Raw genomic sequence first — 20,237 nt, 5'->3', positions numbered from 1 at the left:
AAATTAGGATGCACAACTCGTATAGGCTTTCATCTTGTATATCATTATACACTAGGCTTCTCACCTGCTTCCAATCTCATGTCAAAAGCCTGAGGTAGTATGATCCCTTTATTACCCTCACACATTACTAGCTTCAAATGCGGACACATCGCTTTCTACAGTAGATATGAGAACGATAACACGCTCCTTTTGATTTTTGAAGTGTTCGACAGGTAATTAGTTACAATCTTTTTCAGGTCTCCCTGCAGGCTTAACAGTATCTGTCTAAATTAGAGTGAGGAGCAGTAAAGGAAATGGTTCCTGAGTTATCTTCACACAGAGCTGAACAGTAGACACTTCATTTGCAAGATAAGGTTAGTCTTCCGTAGCCGGACCTTTCTACTCACTTCGTTTTAGCACTGTGACAGAAGAGGAGAAAAAACTGATTGAAATGGGAATGAAGTCAGGAAAAAAGTCAAGAGAAAATGCATTATTTTTCAACCAGAAGTACTTGTGTCTGTGGTATATATATCACAAGTTATTGTCTTTTGTGACTGTTACCTAGAAACACCTTTGAATCCAATTAGCACAAATTAAGTGAAAATATAAGGACAAAATAAGGGGTGATGAAAGAAATGGGATGGGAACTAATCAGACTTTATCATCCACCAGCTGTAGAGTCAAAGTGCAAATTGGTATTTTTCTGCGAATAATCCAATCACTGTAAACTGAGATCAGACGGTTCAAGTAAAGGCCAATCATGTTTCACTCTCCATTAGCTCTTGTGTGGAAAGTGTGAATCGTTTTTCTCTGTAAAACATCCACTGAACCAGACTAAGATCAGATAAATAAAGTACGCCTCGTGTTCTTCGGCTATTCAAAATGTAATTACCCAGTACTGTATCTGCTCAGGTCTGCCTGCAGGCGAGTATCTGTCTGAATGAGAGGAATGAATAGCAAATAAAATGTAGTTGTTCACACCAAAGAGCAGAGAGTATGAACTGGGAAGCTTTTATCAGAGCTTTCAGTGTGTAGACATGAAGTTTTTTTTAAGCATATATATATACATATATATGTGTGTGTGTGTGTGTGTGTATTATTGATTGACAAAATTGTACTGTCACATGTGTACAGCCTGGATTTTCTGAACTTTCACAAATATTGAAATTTCTTTAAAAGTAAGTAGAAAAAATAGCAGAAATAGACGAAAGAAAACAGAAAATGCATGTGCATGTGAGATAACAAACCCTGAGGGGTTTCTAAAAACATCTCACCCCAAAAGAGAAGAATAAAATCTACATGACAAAAAAGGCATAAGTGAATAAGTCAATATAAACAAAATAACACGAAAGGTTAATTGTTCAACAACTAAATGCGCAATTAGGAAGGGTAATAAAATGAACTAAAATAGACCTGATTTTATCTAAATCAGAGCTAGAAAAACACAATGTAAAGAAGTCTTAAGGAAAACAAAGCTGTTACTGTAGAAGCAGTTGTTGAAGTAGTAGTAGTAGTCAGTGTGCGAACTATACCATATTTTTTACGGGGGGGATGAGCACAATTATTTCTCAGTACACTTAAGACAACAAATGCGAGGTTCACGTATCAACAAACCAGCCTATAACAACACACACATGCATGAGCACTGTAAATACCAACAAAAATAGGCCAGGCTGCCTACAAGGGATCCAGTCCTCATCAACACCCATCTCATACAATAGGCTACAGTGCTAACAGTGAATAATACAGTTAATTGGGAATAGCCCTTACCTTAAAACAGAAGCGACCACAGAGGCCTGTTTATAATTAAGTTTATAATATTGTGCTGCCACGCTTTGATGGTGATGACAAGAATAACATGCATGCCGGTATCTATATTAGAGTTAATTAGTGATGAATCACCCTCATGCATGAATTATACATCAATAGCTTAATTTTATGCATGATCCGTGATTATCAAGATACAGAAAAATAGAAATGCATGACAAAAAGCAAACCACTGTCTCTAGTGATAAAGTTATACACCTCGTAGCAATGTCACCTATTTATCCAGGATATGTCTTAGAGCCTCTGATTGGCCCATGTGATCTGGTGGTTAGCTCAAATACCACTCCTTTGTCCTATGAGCAACAATGCCACTCACTCCAAGCTTGTGTGCAGAATTGGTGCCGCTTTTTTAATTATCACCCCTGCCCCTTTGATAATCTCTGCATGTCATTGTTTTGAAGTAATTACAAGTCACTGGCCATCTACAAGCATTGCTGACAATTGTATTATTGTGTTAACTTATTTCCACCAATTCTATCACACAAAAACACAGGAGTTAGAAGGCGTGTTTTTTGTGCATCTGCTTCTATGAAAAGAGACGTGGGAGAGACATGGCAAAGGAGCAGAGCTGGAGCAGCTCTCACATTTCTGGCGAGACTCTGTTAGAGCATCACATTCGCAGCATTGTGACAGCAGGAGCCACTCAACAGTACATCATCGCTCCCAAGTCTGAGGCTTTTGATAAACACCGGCCTCAGTCTGTGGTGCACACTAATGCACCACTTCAACTTGAATGTTTTAAGATCTCAGGTGTGGAAAAGCACACTTTCAAGCAAGCTGTAGCACTGCAGACACACTGAAAGTTGTCCTCTACATATTTAAACATGCAAGCTGCTGTCCTGCTGAGTTTAACTGAACACAGGAATAAAGGTGGAAGAATATGGAGATGAAAAGAAAAAAGTAATGTGATCTTCTCTGTTTGGTAGACAGTTATTCATGCTGCTTTCCAATGGAGCTTTTGGAGGTTTTCTGACATATGAAGTTCTGAGGGAGAATTTAGGGACTCACTGGGCATAACATTCCTTTAAAGAAATGCTTTGCTTTGTGCTTTGTAACTATTGTAAAAGTCCCACTGTTGCTGCTTGCTTTGTTGATCTACTGATGCGCTTTGCCTGCAGCTTCCAAAAGGATTGTTTGGGGAAAATCTAGTTTTTCTCCCTTATCAGGCAGCAGAAATTACAAGAACTTGTCTTCTAACTAGCTGGTTGGGGAGACTCAAAATTTCTGATGAAGATGCTTTGTCAAATTTGAAGGATGGGTTCAATGAAATGCATGAGTGGGTACTTCTGTACAAATTCAGCATTGTAGAAGCACCTATGTATGAAAACATGAGCTCTACCTCTGCCGCTGTCATGATCTATCTAAATTTGGAGTTTAAGAAAACACAGAAAATCATAGAAAGAATCTACAGAAAAAGATAAGTGGCCTTTGATTGGCAGAGAATGATTCATACCACTTCAGATGAGCTTGGAAGATTTGCTAACTTTATGCAAAGAGAATTTAGGTATTTTACTAAGAGAAATAAAAATGTGCTTTTTTAAGCATTTTCCCATTTCCCCACTGCACCCATGCTGAACTTATTCTGCCCCTTATTGTCAGAAAAAATCCAGTTTTGCTGTCTTTCTAGCCCTCAGAAGTTACTAGGAACTGTCTGAGACACAAATGCTTTGTGTTGTAAAACTGTATAACAGTCAAAAAAGTACTAATGCAGGACAGATGCAGGGTAATCCCAGTAAGAGGGATTTCTAAAAAGGCTTAATCTTTTTGTGCATTCTGAAATCCAGAACAAAGTGAGGACAAACAAGGTGCGTAAAAAAAAGCTTCTGGAGGCAAAGACTTAATCAGAAGCAGTTTCTTTAGACCAAATTGCTTTTCTTCAGCTCTAAATGCAAGTCCTTTCATTTTATAACTCTGCTGTGATTTGCATTTTTATCTATTTTTCATTTCAACGTTTTTCTTCAATTTTTTTCAATCAGCACCCTAGGAAACATGGTAGAAGATTACGAAGTTTCAGGCAACAAAATAAACTGTACAAAACTGTATTACTGGAAAAAGACAGAACAGAGAGAAGGTGTATGTGTGTTTGTGTGTGTACCTAAGAAAGGAGTCTGAAAGCCAACGACTTTATTCAACACATCATCAACTCCTGATGGATTCAATAAACAAGTTTTACCTTGAGAGGAACTCACAGTGGAAACTTCCAGTCTTTCTGCAGGCTATACTGTATGACACACATAGAATAAAGAACATTAAAGATTTCTTGGCCATTTCCATCCCAAACTGTAGTGTGCTAGATTTTTCTGCAAAAATACACTCATTGTATCACAATAAATCACAAAGTGGGGCTGCAAAAGATAAGAGTGTCCTGCATAATTTAAAAGTAATTTTTTAAAACCGTACGTAATGGTTATGTAAACGTTATGTAAAATCTATAACGGGTATTAATATACATTTGTGTATCTTCAGAAAACAGATTCAAATACCTTAATCATCTCTTAATCTATGCATCTATCCTTTAATATAAATTAATAGTCCATTAACTGCTTTAGTTTAGTTTAAACCCCAATTTTCTCCTATTTTGCAGCCTTTGAGGACAGACAATTTACTTCACTTATCCATGAATGTATACACAAACTGAGGAGGATTTAAAAATGACTTGACTGGTTTAGGTTTAAGGGATTATGTTGCCCAGTAGCGGCTTACATTTTGACAAAATAATATTAACTCAAGGGCCACTTGCTAGCTTTTTCCTGGGCTTTTAACTGCATTTCATGGTATTCATCAGCTAATGGAGTTTGCTCAAGTGTCATGGAGATAGCTCATTTGTTATCACAAGTTAACTTCAGATAAGATTTGTTTATTTCTATTTGTCTGTTTGAAATATTATTTAAGCTAATTAATGAACAGTCATGCTCAAGTGTCTACATGACGTTGACCCCCTCCATGCAGATTTTATACATCATAACTACTGTATATTGTATATATATGGCTGTTTTGTACACTGTATTTTATGTGCTCTGTATTTCTTAAGATGGCATGTGTTATGTGACATGACAGTAAATGCTATATTTACAAAACATATATTATAAAATATGAAATCGATAATCAAGTCAAGGGCAGTGGGCTGGAGGGGTAAATTTGCCAATATGTATTTATTGTTTGGATGTGGTCACTGAACAAAAGGGAACAGGATATGTGTGTAATAAATCCTACAGGACAGCAACCGTGGCAGCACATTCTACAGGACTACTGCTGCAGAATTGTGGTAGAGCAAACAGTTAACGGTTTATTTTGCTTTTTTTGTACAGTAAAGGTTCACTGATCATCACTCTGGTGTTTTATTATAAATGTTTTATAAAGTGTATTCATATATGGCAGCATTGCAGCACAGCCAAAGGCAACAGCATTTGATGGTGAAGTGCCTTGCTTAGTGGCACTACACTATATATATATATATATATATATATATATATATATATATATATATATATATATATATATATATATATATCCTTCCGCAGGTTCAACCTAGTTCAACTTTTACTTCCTCTAGACAGTCAAGTTTGATCGTCTCTGAGTGCCTGTTCTTGTGTTAATCATGGCAGTACAAGAACAGGCACTCAGTACAAGATCAATAGAGGCTGGGGTCTACCACACCAGACCGGACCCCAGGTGCAGACTGTGCAAAGATGCCCCTGAGACAGTTCAGCACATAACAGCAGGGTATAAGATGCAGGCAGGAACAGTGAACATGGAGCGCCATAATCAAGTGGCTGGCATAGTGTACAGGAACATCTGCCATGAATATGGGCTGGAAGTCCCAAGGTCAAAATGGAAGACACTGACTAAGGTAGTTGAGAACGTCTGAGCTAAGATCCTGTGGGACTTCCAGATCCAGACTGTTGATCGACAAACAGCAGAAGAAAGCAGTGGTGATAGATGTAGCAATCCCAAGCAACAGCAACATCAAGAAGAAGGAACACGAGAAGCTCGAAAAATAGCAACGTTCTGAAAGAGGAGCTAGAAAAGATGTGGAGACTAAAAGCAACAGTGGTGCCAGTGGTAATCGCAGCACTGGGGGCTGTGACCCCCAAACTGGGAGAGTGGCTTCAGCAGATTCCAGGTGGTACAATATCTGAAGTCTCTGTCCAGAAGAGTGCAGTCCTAGGAACAGCTAAGATACTGTGCAGAACCATCAAACTCCCAGGGCCCTTGTGTAGGACCTGAGCTTGAGGATGACACATACCACCAACCCACGAGGTGAGAGAGGGGGGATTTTATATATATATATATATATGTAATATTGAGGGAAAATAATGTATTAGTGATTTTCTCAACAAACCTTTCAGGACTTCCCACTTTGGGGATTCAAACTGATGAGCTCTATTCACATACCTACTTTTATAACATCTAACATTTCTACTGACCATCGGCCTAACTGTAAGTGAGCTACAGATCTGTCCCATAACCACAAATGACTTTCAACCTTCGCTGGTTCCAGTACGAAAACATCTTTTCTGACACAACCAGTAGCTATTGTTGAGATTCTGTATAATGTTGTATACCTCCAAAGAGGCCTGCAGCAGTTTCTGAATACCGGCACCACACTAAAATAATTCTGCTAGTCTGAAACGCTTTCTTTCCTTCCCTAAGGCCATCCCTCTTCCTCACTTCCCTATCTACCCTCTTCTCCTTTTTGCATTCATCTAAAAAAGCAGCCAAATGGTGTTTTTCTTCACTAACTTATCGCCACCAGCCACAGCCTGGCATTTCACAATGGCAGAAAATAAACATTTGGGAGGCGATAAGATTTGTCCTCCCTGTTGCTGGCATTATTGTCGCAGACAAACAGCAGAGTTAACATTGGAAAGCATCATTCTCCCCCAACACCCTCCATCTTTCTCTTCATCCCTCTCATATTTGTGTTGAGGGAAGCAGAGGAGAGGAATGACAGTGAGGAAGGGACAGGCAGAAAAACATTGACTACCACATATACAGATAGAGACACATGGAGCAACCCTGTCACTTCACAGATTCACAGATGGGCTGTAACAAACACACACACACACACACACACAAAGGACAGGAAAGTGAAAGATGGCAAAGCAAAAGGCTGAGGTTTGAGAAAATATTATTTTATTTTATTATCGATCATTTTCAGTCATCATCTTTTACATCTCTCAATCCATTTTCTATTTCCACATATTCGAAGGTCAGGGTGATGCTGGAGCTGATCCCAGCATGCACTGGCTGAAAGGCAGGTAAACAGCTTAGACAGGTTGCTAGTCCATTACAAGGACATCTTCATTTATAATATATGTATATTAAAGTAGCTTGTGAAAGTTGTGACTTTTTTTTACATTTTTGTTAACCAACCACTTAAAGGGTCTGTTCACTGGAATTACAAACACGTTCCCACTTACAGTACCTCAAATGGTATCTAGCCACTCAGATAGTTTAGGTTTTATTTGCAGAGATCTGAGATCTCTGGTGCCACCCCAGTACAATGGAGGTGAATGGAATTTCATTTGTGATGTTTACGGCATTGAAAAATGACATTTGAAAAACTCAACAGCAACATCTCGTTCCAGAAACAATGTCCTGGTCACTTAGGATTATTCACAAACCTCACTGTTTTCATTGGAATTGTTTTCTACCAAAGTAATAGTCCTAATAAAACGTAATCACCACAACCACTGTAAAGTTTACTTTTAACTACATTAACAAGCCTTATTACAAAACAAGACGTTTTAGTTATATAGTTATATTGACGATATGTAAAGACTGCAAAAATCACATCATGTTGTGATTGTGAAAATCACTTGCCAATATGAGCAATGTTATGTCCAACCCACCTACTGAGACTGTTGAGAGAGATGATGTATCCTAGCACCTTACAAGTAATTAATAAATACTAACAGCATAGCTAGCACTACCAATCTTTAAAAAAGTAATGGAGTCAAGCCATGCAGTGTCTTCAGCATTTATGATGTCACACTCTGTCTGTACCTCTTTTCACTGGATCAGACATTCCTTTACCATCAAAGTCCCAAAACTAACTGCATATTTGACCTGTGCTCAACAGGACAAAATGTTCCCAGCTGTTGAAACTTTGATTTCAGAGTGAAAACAAAAGACACTGTTTGAATTCTGGGCCCACAGACAGAATAAACACTCGACGACGGCCTGTCGTACCACTGGAAGAAAAGCGCTCCCCTCACAGAACAGAATGGATACTGAACCATATGTGCACCTAAAACTCAACGCCTTTATCCCAAACATTGCAAGGTTGCACCTTTCCCACCGCAATTGTACTATTACTCTGCTTTTAGAGAGAAATGCAAGTGTCTAGTTCTTTTTTTGTCCTGGTCAGAGATTGCAGCTTGTTGGAGGTGTTGAGAGCAATCCATATTGATTTGTCCTTCGACCTTTCTCCTGATTAGTGATAGTAGCCTGCCGAAGGCTACTCATCTGTACTCGTGCGAATGTGGGTCATTGAGATTTTTATTGCTTCTCTAAGATGGTGGCTTACAAGTTGTACTCAGATGCTTTTGTGTGATCGGAGGTTGAAGTCATCCACTGACCTTTAAAAAATACTTTAAACTGTTGTATACGTTGTTGTAGACAATGTATACGTTTCTTATTTTTTCAGATCACTTTCTTGAAAGTCTCTTCTTCTATGGCTTACATTGACAGACAAACTGTTCATTTTAATAGGACATTTAGAGGTCTAAAGCTCACATACTGTCAATCAGGACTATGGATGTGATGCAGTGAACATTACCCGAGAGAAGACAGGTGTCTTCACTTTGGACATTTCTGCATCTGTATCCATATATGTGTAGTGTAGTGTTTACTAAAAAAAAAACACTCAGAGATTCATGTTACAGTTAGCAGAGATTTATTTATTATACAAATAATGCTTTTTGTCGACTAGCTCCACCATGTGTAGAGCAATGAATGTGTAGTCTTGATTTTAATGCATTGGACATTCAGTAGATCATTTAAAAATATTCCATTGTTGAGATTGATCAAATTTCCATGCAGTTGACTATAGTTTGAGCAACTGTGGTCTGCTGACAATAGAGCCGAAAACTGTCCAAATCTAGATGTGTAGATTGTTTTTTATTGATCAAGTAAGTATCTGTCAGTCACGCAACTCATGACTATGTCAACACTTTATGTTGCTTCTTCACAACAGAAGTCTTCCATCAGTTTGCTGGTGGAGAGCAGCAGCAGAAAGTGTTCCACTTGGACTAACAATAACTAAACACAGCAACCAATTTCCCTATACCAGTGATATTGGGACAAAGACAGGTGGTTCAAAAAAAAAATAGGGCTGTTATCTGTAAGGACAGAGATGTAGGACAGGAACAAAACTATAAACTGTTGAGTGTTATGCAGGAGCTACAAAAACGGAACATAGCCAGGCTTTTTTAAATGCTGCATTCTTTCTATAGCTAACTGCATGACTGCTCATGTTAAAGCCAAAATTAACAGTTTGATATCAAGAGTCTGCATGAGTATTCCTGCTGTGGCAGTGGAAATGCGTACGGTCACCGTGTGCCACATCGCGGCTATAGTACTAAGCCAATGGGAAAAGTGAAGAAAAAAAACATTTCTTTAAAAGTTACTCCCCACGCCAGATTTAATAATACTGACTGATATTGCAGACCTTAACAACACATCAATGATTAAACCTATTTATGGATGTTCTCATCAACTGTACAGTCTTAAGGCTTATTGTAGGCAACCACACCTCCAAAATGTTCACAAATGACATGCTTATTATTTTCCTTTTCTCTTTATTCTTTTAACCACACATAATTGGACATTGTCTGCCTTATAAATACATTTTCCCTATGTCCTTTTTCTTTAAATGCCAATTTTCAGTCTCAGAACTGTCATTAGAGATATTTATTAGCACACTGCTTTTGCCAGCTTTGTTTCATTTTTAGTATCATTAAAAAGGTCTTAATAAGTATTGAATTTGGCTTTGTGAGACCTCCAGATACAGTGTTCAATGTCCTCTCCCTTTCCTCCATTTTCTCCCCTCCCTACTTTCTCTGGCCGTCTGTACTTTCTCTTCTCATCTCCCCTCATCCTCTCTGTCTCATTTCATATCTACCTCTTTATTTTTAATTATTGTTTCTCTGATCTGCCCTTCTCATGTTTTCATTGGATTGGATTGGGTTTGGCCTAAATCCAATCCACTGCTCATATTCCCCATCATCAGTGTATTGTAGCTTCACACTTATGATAAGACACACGTTATTGGAGAAACACACGCACATAATGTAGACCCTCATCTAAAATCATTGTCTTATATTCACTTTTATACACACAAAGAATTAATTTTCTTATTGATTTATATTCTTTTGGGGGGCTTATTTCAGTCACTATTTCATAAATTATCTGTAATGTGAATGCAACATCTTGTTAACAGACCATGTCATGCATTCTCATTCAAGCATTATTTTATTTTATATAAGGATACAAAGGATACATGCTATCACCACACACACACACACACACACACACACACCATACTGTGTGTGTGTGTGTGTGTGCGTGTGTGTGTGTGTGGATCTGTGTTTGAGCATCTATGCATGTCTGACTCCAGCTTAATGCCTGCTCACCTGTTGCCCACACAGAAGATTTATGACTGAGATGTCAGGCCTGTGGGCATAAATAGACCTGTGCTTACTGATAGTTTGTCATATTTCAAAGCCAGCTAAGAGAGGAGAGCAGGGGAGGATTGCTTTGAAAGAACATGAAATATGCACAAGTTTGAATCTATTTGGAATATTTTTATGATTTAGTTTAGACCAAAAATATAATGAGGATGATGACGAAGGTAGTTGTAGAGGTGTGTTCACACTAAAGACAATGCAAACTTTCATTGCCACTCATGTCGTTCCATTGACTTTATATGCAATCACACTGGCTCTACAATTTGCCTTGCGTTTGGTCTAAACACTCCTTAACTTCACCAGACTCCTTTTCATCGACTTCAGTTCTGTTTTTAACACCAATCAGCGCCACCACTTTTCTTAGCGACAGACCACAAACAGTTAGAGTGGGCAATGTAACATCCGCATCCATCATCACCAACACCGGAGCCCCAAAAGGTTGTGTCCTGAGCACCTTCCTGTTTACCCTTCACATCTACACCAATAACTGTATCAGCCCCTCACCTATCACCACATACTTCAAATACTCCGATGACACTGCCATTCTTGCACTCCTTAATGACAATAACTCTTTTTTAGGCTATCAAGACTCCATCTCCCACTTCACACAATGGTGCATGAACAATTACCTGCAGCAGAATGTAACAAAGACAAAAGAACAGTTAATTAACACTTCCAGCACACACAGCACCAACCATTTCTCCACCCACAACCCCACCTGCATCAATAATGAAACTGTTGAGATGGTGGAGTGCTTCAGATATCTTGGACTCACCCTGGACAATGAACTTAGCTTTGAACAACACACCACTGACATCCACAAATGCTGCTAACAAAGACTCTCTGCCATCCTCAAAGTCAAACCACTTTCTGGTGCCCCCCCCCCCCGTTACTGCTCTACAAAAGTATAATTCAACCCATTCTCCTCTATTGTTCTCCCTGTTTCTTCACCATGTTAATTGCCTCCAACAGGAACAAATTCATACGCATCACACATAACGCCTTCAAAATGATTGGTCTCCCCACCCCCAACCTCTCAGACCTCAACAGCAAAGGCATTACATGCAGAGCTCACACCATAGCACATGACCCCAGGAACCCCCTCAACCCATTCTTCACACTGCTTCCATCTGGCCGTAGATACAGATCCCTGGCCTGGAAACAGGCACGCTATTGCAGGAGTTTTGTCCCCTCTGCCATAGCATCACTCAACAAAACACACCGGTAACTGTCATGTGTGTCGGTGTCGGTGCTATGAGTATAGGTGTGTGTGTATTAATGTGGATGTATCTGATGTCTTTCATGTAGTTATGTTGTGGTGTTTAATGTATTTATTAGAGGCTCTGTACAGACTGTGGCAACGAATGTCCTTGGAAAGGACAATAAAGAATCTATCTATCTAATGATGATAATGATGATTAAGGTAATAGTGATGAAGATGTGATAAAATAAGAGCAGTGATGTTGATAGTGAGAGTAGATGATGATGATAATAGTGATGTTGATGGCAGAGCTGCAACGATTAGTCAATTGATCACTTGGTTGATCAACAGAAAATTATTCGACAAAGTAATTAGATAATCGATTAATCATTTAATTTTTCAAGAAAGTTGATCAAAACAGGAGCAATGATGATGATGATGAAGGTAGGGGTGGCTAGGATTATGATGTGATGGTAATAAATAACGTGTTTTGATATTGATAAAATAATAATGATGATGATTCCAAACAGCAGAAGTGATGATGAAGAAGATGGTGGTGATGATGTTAATGGCAATAATAACAGGCATAAAATTGTACAGGATGATGATAATGGGGATGAGGAGGAGGAGGAGGGTGGAGGAAGAGAACAGTGATGGTGATAAATATGTCTTGATATTTTGACATTGATAGTGATGATGGTGATGACAGTAATAAAGATGAAGATTGTGGTGGTGGTGGTGTCATTGATAACAGGGATAATGAGACGGATGATTGTGAGAATGGTGATAAAAACAGAAGCAATAATAATGATGATGATGATAAGGATGGAACATTATAAATGATAAAGATGGTAATGGTGGTGATGTTTATGTTAATGGAAATGCTAACAGGTATAAGGATGATGATGAGGAAGGTGAAGAAAACAGGAGTGATAATAATGACGATGATGGTGAAAATAGGGATCGGTGTTGTTGAAAAAGATAATGATGTAGATCAGTGTATTTTTTCACTCTGTCCTGTCCTAATATTTCCTATGAGCCCAATAAAACTTGGCACTCGTTCCAACAGCCTGCAGCGGTGCTCTGGCCTCCACTATACTGGCAGGACACTACAGGCCAAATGAGTCAGGCACGCTCCATCACAATGAGATGCATAAACGAATTTATCCAACTTGTAGCGACTGGGAGGCAGAGACGAAATCTCATTGGAATCAAAACATATCACCCTGGATGTCCATTGGCTTGCTTGTCACATTGCATCAGTCATGACTGCTTTCAGGCGGCAATCATCCGTCATGTCTAAACGTGTGTTGGGGGGGGGTTGTGTTTGGGCGAGGGTGTGTTCCCGGTGGCCAGATGGGTCGACGACCGTCAGTCCCAGATAATCCTGATCAGTCAGTGAGATGACAGCTATAGTGTGGGACCCGCAGCTTTGTGCGTCAGTGCGCATTGGAGAGGCTATAAATCAAAGGAATGCCAGAAAGCCCTGGTGTAAGGACGCCTTCTCTCTCCCGCTCTCTCATCTCTCTCACTTCCCCTCTCCCCCTTCTCTTTCTCATCGGCCCCCCATCTCCCTCTCCATGTCTCTCTCATCTCTCTCTCTCTCTCTCTTCTATTCTCTCACCGTCTCCAAACGCGCACACTGCTGCTGCGGAGTGAGGTTTGTATTGCTGGATTAAAAGAGACCAAAAAGCCTTCCTCCCTTTCCTTCATCCTTACTAATGCAAAATCTATCGAAACAACCACTTTGATATGGAAATTGATAACTCGAGCACAGGCATTCGTGCGTGCGTGCGCGCAACATACGCACGAATCTTTTTACAGCGATCACTGCTGCACTCTATCTCCCCCATCTCTGCCTGTCTCTCTCAGCAAACACACACACGGACTCTATGATGGCACTGACTACACACGCACGCACACACCCATGCAGAGACCGCTGCTGCGCACTCACAAGCAGCAGTTGTCTCCTCCGTGTTTGGCACCGAGCAACTCCAGCACCACCTCCCCGCTCAGAGCGCATCAGCCCGGGATATTCTGATCCGCAGGCAGCTGCTACAGACCGGAGGGTCCGCCTGATCAGCCGTCCTGCCCACCTTATACACGCTGAGAAGCGATAATGACAAAGCTGCCCTTTGGCCATCTATGGATGGCACTACTAGTCAATAGGTCGCGCCGGCAACAATTTACTCAAATCTCTCTTTTCTCAATGTTTTCTTCTCCTCATCTTTCTTCTTCTCTCCTCTGCTCAGCCTCTGTTTTTCTGTCTCATAAGTGTCTGAGGATTGCCCCCCCCCCCCCCCCCACCCCCGAACAACGATCCGGGACAGTTCATCAGAGCAGCTACATGAGCTACTGAAAGAGGAGTAGATGCATATTGGCCAAATAAGCACCTTTGAGGCAACAACAGATCTGCTTGCGATCCACGGACTACAACCTCTCAACCTGGCAGCATGCGTGTGTCTCCAGTGCGCACCCCATCCATCCCAATGAACCTACAAGTGCAGACCCCCTCAACATTGACAGCTGACCATACGTTGGACACAGCACAACGAGGTTTGACTTGTCTTACCTTGATCGGGGTCTGCGTCTGGCAGGGAGGAAGAGGCAGCATGCAGCTTTACGGTCCGTTCTGCAGCGGCACAGACGAAGAAAGCGAGTGTATTATCCCTGGACAGCGGCGGAGGTCCGTGCGTTCCAGCAGAAAGAGAGAGAGAGGAAGAGAGGGAGAGAGAGTGGGTACGCAAGAGGAGGAATGAGAGACAGAGGCAGGCTGATAGAAGGGGGGGGGGGGGGCTCAGTCCGACAGAGGTGATGTTGAATCGGGGCAACAGCCGCTCCCGGTTTTATATGAGTGACACAAACCGGCAGGATACACTGAAAGGAAAAATAAAAAGCCTTTGCATTTTTTTTTCATCAGAGATCTGTATTTCAAAAATGTTGGGTGTACATCTTTGAAATGCCAAAGCAAGCCCGATTTAAATATCACAGTAATATTCCCACCGGGACTTCACGCATCAGTGATTCTCAGTAGAGAAGGACCTTGTGTTAATTGTGCTATTTTTATCTTCATCCACATCATCATAAGAGGTTATTCCTGTCGTGTATATATTATACATGTGCTTCATTTTTACTTTGACTGTGACACCAATCTTCAGAAATTTCATATAGCAATATTATAGCTCTGTTTATGGCTCAATCTAACCACAATGGCACTTGTAGATGAAAGCAGTGCGTGTGTTATTGACTGCAATCTGTTCATATTAAGAATTATGGGAGTGTGCGCTGCAACCCACTCACGTCTCCAGAGGTGGTAATTACATAATGTTTAGTCTCACACAGTGTGTGGAGTTCCGGGGAAAACTGGGAAGCCACTCACCGGTCTCTATCTCCCTCCATCACTTGTGCAATTTATTGCCTCCCTATGCAGCGGCGCGCAGCTGCTTTCCAATCTGGGCACGTAGCAACGTGCCTCAAAAGTGCGCGCCCGCGCTAAGGGGCAGAGAGGCAGGCCCACACACAAACACACCGCAAAGACAGGCACGGAGAGAATAGGGGGGGATCCAACTGTGCAGCTGACGTCATTGCCGGTCAGCATGAGAGGTATCGATTTTCTCCTGTGTAATTCGTGCATGAGTATTTTAGGGCACACTCCAGTCAGAGAAGACAGTCGTTTTAGAAAGCCCAGACCACCCCCACCCCCGTCTCTCGTATCTTGACCCAGTGATCGAGCACCTCACCCCGACATCTGCCTCACTTCTCTTGGTTCTAATCATCATGTAGCAGAAACGCTTGACTGAATACCATCACGTAGATCACATAGAGCTCATTATTAACAGGGAGTGAATTTCCACAAGTGTAGGACTGGCGTAATTTGTACTCAGCATCTTAGTAGAGAACTTAATTTAAAGAATCAGCTCGTCTAAATCACACATTAAAAAATACATTTTCTTCACTTATCTGTACTGGTAGCCGTGCAGACTCATACTTTTGGTTTTATTTGCCCAGGTTTTGAGATCTCCACCTCTGAGATTTCTGCTGCAACCAAGGCTAGATTACCAACAGGGTAAAGTGGGCAACTGCCCCAGGACACTAGATCCCAAGGGGCCTCTGAAGTCCTATTCACTGCATGTAAGTTGGTTTTGGTAATTTGATTAATTGCACATTTATTAGATAATTAAAGTGCAACTAACTCAAAGTGCAATATCAACTGTTAAGTCCTGTATTATTAGCGATTTTGTGGCCCTGTCTTACAAAGGGACCCTGTGAATTTAAACTCTAATTTTAAGCACTTTAATATTTTAGTTTACATTGTGCTCACATGGTGCATATTCCTGATAAAGTTGTGGTTAATCACAACTACCATAAACCAACACAAATTAAGTATTATCCTCGCATAGGATTGCTGGTTGCACTGGACTTAATGGGAGCTAGCAACAGGGTACATTGGTGCATCGGTAGGTGCGGAGTCAGTAGGGGTGCAACAGCTAATTTTTGTCCCAGGCACCCCTATAAAACCGCCCATTGCTGCAACCCTAATGCGACGGTAAAGTCTCTTTCTAGATACTGTTGCACTTATTCAGGATAATTCACAGACCTCACTATGGACAGTTTTCCTTATTTGCTACCTCTGTTTGTTCCTCCTCAATACTGTCTGTTGTCGTAATTTGGGTGAACTGACCCTTAAACTCTGCCAAGGTTCCTCATCAGTGTTTTAAACTGAATTATGGAGACTTGGCCTGTACTCTTTATTGTAGTTTCCCTTGTCTGGCGTTCATATTAAACTATTTCTTCATGTGTTCTTAACTGGTTTAGTCATCAGTCCAGATGTACATTTGCCCCCAGTATATTTTGTTATGTAACTCCAGCCTTGCATAATTAAAGGTTACCAAAACTCTGTCCAATGAATGAGTTACATGAGTATGTGACTTTTGCAAACAAGCCCTGATTTGCGTGTAATTGGAAGCATGAAAATAAATAAACCAAATAATTAAATGTTTGTTTGTTTTTTCAATTTCATTTAGACCAGAGAGAAAAATCAGTGATCACACTGCGGGATATTATTCTTTTTTAGAATCAGAGTCAAGAATTGGTCTTTACCAAGTGCAACAACATTTTGTCTTGGTGGTAACTAGTGCAGAACACAGACAACAGCTAGCTTGGTGCAAAGATAGCAGGATCTCCTAAATGCAATCATGTTTAATTCTAACATAACAAAGCTGCTCTTCATTTGCAAAACATGTTAATTTAATTTCCACGAAGGTGACAAAAATTTAAGTGACATAAAAGTAAATGTTTCAGCCATAAGACCATCATCAGCACAAATTAAAGACCATGAAAACCTAGAGGCTTACAAGACAATGAGTAATGGGCAATCAGAAGAAGGTTAATGAAAGGCAGATGTCTTCCATGAACTCATCCGCTGTTTGTGGCCAAAAGGCCTTCAAACATCTCCTAAACATTACAAAGGGACAGGGCAAGACATACAATAGATAGTAAACTACACACACAACTTTAATTTTGTACAGCAGCTGCAGCATTCAGTTGGCTCCGTTCAATGTGTCAGTTTCACTACCTGTTACAGTTTAAATATGGCTTTTATTTGGACCCATCTGTAATGATATATGGACTAAATGTAGTGTAATTGCATTACATTTGTTTGTTTTAGGTGAGCAATAAGGCTGCAGAGGAGTTTCATGGCCTCTACATTTGTCTAGTGATGGGGGTAATTTCCCAGGACTTCCTGGCTGCTGCTGATAAATGAATGCAGAGAGGAGGAGAGGGCTTGGGCTCGGGCTCATATGGTCACTTTGAGCTGGCTTATGAAAAATCCTTAAAATTAAAGGTAAATCTAAATTATAGCTGAGTATCTGCAAGACATCCCACAAGATAGAAATGTTCTTCTTTTTTTTTTTTGCACTTAAACAACATAAAATATCAAAATGTAACAACATTCTGATGTAAACAGACAGTACTAAACAGAAAATACTTGTAGACTGACTGATGTGATGAAAATAAGACATAGACAGACAAGTCATCTCTATGTTTTATGCCCACAGATACTTACAATGTTATCTGTTATTAATCTGTGATGCTCAGTGCATGTGATGTTCTGTGAAATATTAAAATGTAGTATTTTCTTTCCCAGAATGCCTTTTAAAAACATAGATGTGGCTTAAAATTGTTGCATTGTGTCTTGCTGTTATCATAATAGTTAACAGAGAAAAAACAAAGGCAAGATCTGCTCTGAATTGCATCTACATGCTGTTTTATTTTGCTGGAGCTTTTCAAACTTTTGCTGCTTCAAACTAGCTGCTGGAAATATCTTGAAGTGATGTTACGTCATATACATTTGGCCAGTGATCCATAGAAATAAGAAAAGTACACAACATTTTCCTTGGTGGCATTTGATTCGTTAGGCAACATACAGTGTGGAATGACTGAAAAGAATGTTGAAAAATGCGAGAGAGAAAAAAGAACAAATGTCAAAAACATTATGTTCCAAATTTCATAGGAGAGTTTTTTTTTACTTTTTTGTAGCTGATTCTGGGAACTTGTGAAAGCAATATACTGCAAGTTGCATTGTGTTGTGTGAAATGACTGCAATAATATGTAGCATATATAATATGTAACATAACAACCTGCCACGTTAACTGTAGGTTCATATACAACTAATTAGCTTTAGCAAATACTGTTCTTGCAATGCAGCCCAGATTCCATTTTTTTATCAATTTAACAAGGAAACATTGTACAAAAAGGTTTCAGTCGTAGTCATCTGGACAATGTTTTCAAATTCAAGACGTTTTGGCTCCCATCCGGAAGTAATTTTCAATTGTGAAAATGGTTCGAGAACTCAGAAATTTAAGCTACTCTGTGTTGCTTAGGCCCTGCCCTCAGGGAGGAGTCTTCCTGAGTGTCTGCTGTTTACCCTGTCTAGTTTCACCTGAAACTGACCTTCTTTGTTTCCATGATGGCCCAGTAATCAGGCCCATTGTTATCTGGCTGCACCTCCGTCATCACTGTTAAATACCTGATTAGCATATGATTGGCTTGACCACTGTGTTAAAACACTGTGGGCAGACGATGGGCAGATTGAATCTCAGACCACCATTTCTGTTCAAAGAGGGGTTTTCTTTTTTCACAAAAATGGCTTCTTTGACTCCTCTTTCAAACCAACTCTTCTCTCTACTTAGAATCTTCTAGAGAGAAGTTCTGCTTTTCACTTCCTGCCCTCCATCTGAATTTGACTCGTCATCAGAATCACGTAACTGCAAACAATGTATTTCATTTGTTTTCCTTACAGTATCAACTCCTGGCAACTAAAGCATGATGAATGTTTAAAATGGTCATGATTAGGCAACTGCTAGTGGTTAGGAAAAAGTCAAACTTTCAATCTTTCCCTAAACCTAACAACAAGTGGGACACAGGATGCAAACCCTGGTCTCTGGTGTCAAAGAATTCTGCCAACAACAGTTGGTTTCAGCTGAACATTCTGTTGCTAGCAGCAACCACCACTGACAGTCCCATAGCAGTTGCAGTTTAACTGACATTGTTGCATTCAGTATTTAGTCAGATCTGTGACTAAGTAAATATTGACAAGTATCTACTCCCCAAACACCCTTGATGGAGCATTATCTGTAGGCACTCTTCTATTACAGCTGTTTTGTGATTGTTGATTTGTTAATTAGCTTTTTTCTGCAATCAGTTTACTACTAATCATAGTTGTTTGAGGCTAATGTGTTGCTACGACATTCTAACTGTTGATTTCCTTTTGGGCTAACTGTTATGTATTTTAATCTTTTTACTTTGACTCATGGGGACGATATGTAAATATTAAATAGGTTAATTACTGTGTCTCATCTTTTTCTGATTTGTAATGTTGTAATAATCCAATATTGTTCTCACAGTTTCCCAACTGCTTCCAGTAAAAACCTCAGAGGCCAACTCCTTCTCTTCAACCTTTATTGGAAGTCCGTTCAGCTCGCTGCATACAGTAGCTATGCTGTACCTACATGCAAAGTGAGGACATAAGACAAAGGTTGTGTATGAAATCACTCCCTTATTTCTTTATTAAGTAAACTATTGTGTGTCTATTATGTAGGGAGAAGTGAATGAGTGAACAAGGAAGTGATTTCAGACACAGCCAAAGTCTTGTGCTTTGTACACCCAACCATCCAGTCCAACCTCCTCCCTACAGATTGAAAAAATTGACAATGATTGTATTTCAGGTAGCAATTATGTTACCTTCAAAACTTATCTGGCAAAGTAAATTAGCCTTATATAAGTGTGTTTTGTAGAAGACAGAGTTAAATGTATGTTCTTTGGTGAATACTTTTATCCAAACCACCATACAGTATAATGAGTGTATACATGGTATAGTCTTGTCCCAAAATGTTTATCCCCCTTGCTGAATCAATGCACGCTTGTGATTTGCAATAATAAGATCACAATTGAGCCTGATCTCTATTCATTACAAGGCAACTAGGTGGGTTACTTTCATTCTTTGTAATCCCATGAAATTATTTTAAACGGTTGTT

At 39.9% G+C, this 20,237-nt stretch overlaps 1 protein-coding gene across 1 annotated transcript in view; it reads right to left on the bottom strand.

Annotated features, from left to right (window-relative positions):
* Positions 1 to 14,449, bottom strand: part of elfn2a (extracellular leucine-rich repeat and fibronectin type III domain containing 2a) — a 243,497-nt gene extending 229,048 nt beyond the window's left edge. The window contains exon 1 of the mRNA XM_044189672.1: positions 14,273 to 14,449. The gene's annotated coding sequence lies outside the window, so the exon portion shown is untranslated. The remainder of the gene's footprint in view (positions 1 to 14,272) is intronic.
* Positions 14,450 to 20,237: the final 5,788 nt, after the last annotated feature.

The sequence above is a fragment of the Siniperca chuatsi genome, linkage group LG3 (assembly GCF_020085105.1).
Source record: "Siniperca chuatsi isolate FFG_IHB_CAS linkage group LG3, ASM2008510v1, whole genome shotgun sequence".
NCBI classification, from domain to species: Eukaryota; Metazoa; Chordata; class Actinopteri; order Centrarchiformes; family Sinipercidae; genus Siniperca; species Siniperca chuatsi.
The sequence above is the reverse complement of the archived record's forward strand: the minus strand, read 5'-3'. Positions and strand labels throughout refer to the sequence as shown.